The sequence below is a fragment of the Etheostoma spectabile genome, chromosome 1, assembly GCF_008692095.1.
Source record: "Etheostoma spectabile isolate EspeVRDwgs_2016 chromosome 1, UIUC_Espe_1.0, whole genome shotgun sequence".
Classification (NCBI taxonomy): Eukaryota; Metazoa; Chordata; class Actinopteri; order Perciformes; family Percidae; genus Etheostoma; species Etheostoma spectabile.
Genome location: NC_045733.1, coordinates 6,362,600 through 6,365,000, shown reverse-complemented (window position 1 = coordinate 6,365,000; position 2,401 = coordinate 6,362,600).

The following is a 2,401-nucleotide window of genomic DNA, read 5'->3' as shown; positions in this document are numbered from 1 at the left end:
TATTCCACTCTTTGATCAGTGTTAAAGTGATCCTTGCTAAAGCTACGCAAGCTCTGTAGTCCAAATCCAATTTATGAAATGGGCTCAAAGCCCCCTTATCTTGACCATACAAGAAAACTTTTAAGCACCCTTTTAGGAGACAAACGGGTCTCTGCTTTAGGTGTATTAAGTTTCACGAGGCTCTCATAAATGTAAAAGGCTTTCCTGGCCACATTGTACAACACAGCAAACTGAGAAAAGAGAGTCTTTATGTTCCAATGACACCACAATACTTCTATCCAACAGTTTGAGCTATTATTACTGTTAGTAGCAGTGTTGCGCTATGATAAATGTTGCTGTGATGACCCAACAGGTTACTGGAGGTCATTTTAGAAAACCACGGATAACAAAGGTCCTGATGTGACTTTTACGTTCCTGACCTCTGACCTTCAAGACTGTCTCCTCAGGGTTAAACTTGAATAACTACACAGGTGAAGGTTTCACATTCTTACTTTTACAACTTGTGACTGAGAAAATTTGTCATACATACAGTATGGTCAAACGCCAATGGTAAGCTAAACGTCTCTACAGTTCATTATATTATAAAAAGAAGCGCCTGATGCTCCTGTTGGTAGGATGACGTTATTTTTCTGTGTCTTCTAAGAAAGTTATAAATCACTGTTGCAAAAAGGAATACGTTTTTTCATGTGACAACACTACAGCTTTAAGGTTAAGTTAGGCACCAAAACAACTTGGTTAGGTTTCAGGGAAAGATTGTGCTTTGGATTAAAAAAAGTACTTTGTTAAGATTAAAGGGACATGAAGACAATTGGATGGGGCTGGAAAGAAAGCTGATGATCTCACTTTCCATTTACAATTTTCTCTTTGTACAACTTTCTCTGCATGTAAAAATAAGGAGAAGATCAATAGAAGATTTTCTCTGTCCACTGAATGTTAAGTATTTCCTTTCATAAGATGGTTTGACTTTTCAGTTTACAAAATTGAAAGAAACAATGTAAATGTGCTGATTTATATAGCGTTTTTTCCAGTCTTAACAACTGCTCAAAGCCTTTTACATCTACAGGAACATTTACATTCACACACTGCGGCCGGGGCTGCCCGTACAAGGTGCCACCTGTCATCGATAAAACACTCACACACATTCACGACTCCGATGCGCAGCACCGGGGGCAAATCGGGGTTCAGTGTCTTGCCCAGGACACTTTGACAATGACTGCAGGGGCGGGGATCAACCACCAACCTTCCGTATGGCAGTGCAAACGCTCTACCACTGAGCCACAGCCGCACAATGGCTGTTGTATCAGTGTCAAATGCCCACTGGGTGGTGGCCATAGTTGTCTGTGTTCGCTCCTTTGTTGTTGCATATATCTATGATACAACCAGAAGTGACCTGTTTATGTACCTATTATTATTGCTACGGTATGACCAAAGCATTAAAATCATGATATAGGAAAACAACATATGTATAATAATAATGAAAAACTGTTTAATTTTTCCCTTTTAAAGCTGCATTTATCAGATCAACTTTAACATTATGTAATTAATGTATATAATTCACATTTAGTAAAAAAAAAACACATGTAAATAGATACTGTCAAGGCAGGAGGAAATTATTCAGTCTGACCTTAATGCATTGTTACCTGCATTCACAAAATGTGAAAACTGATTAAAAACATGTGATTTAATTATGTTGCGATTTACCGCCAATTTGTGAGAGATCACTATTGCCTCCTCCCATACAGTATGTGTGTTTGTAGGCAGTGAACCTATTAACATATCAAAATGATACTGATATCCCTGACAAAAGCATATCAGGCACGGGGCTCACAGAAGGCAGTGCTCACCAGAGTCGCCTTTGAGCTCTAAACTAATAATGGTTCAGCACAGTTGAGCATTAACTGGCCATTGCTGCTGTGTTGACCTGCATGGTTTGTTTGGCCAAGGGAATACTGGTCAAAAGAGTTCAGACCGACTAGAGGGGTGACGTGGGGACGCAGGAAAAGGCAGTGACACGTGTTTAGTTTCTTCCTTGTATATCCTCCAAAATGTCTACAATGCTGAATGTTGGCCTAACTTATTGTCCCACTTGTGAACGAGTAGAATACACACAGAGAATGAGCACTGGAGTTTTGTGGGGCAGTTTAACAAGTGAAGACTTTTAGGGATTTTGGCCACAGAGTCCTGAGAGCACCTGCTTACTTAAATACACAGAGACACTCTAGAGAGACCAAAGCCCAACACACCCCCTTACAGATGGGTTTTTCCACTGCAGAGAAATCGACTGTGAAAAACACTGGGTCAGCACAAAAAAATGGAGCAGTTAAGGACGACACACATCATCTTTTCTTCACGATATGTGAGCTTTGGTGTGTAAAGTCTTCCACCTTGTGCATTAGTTTCC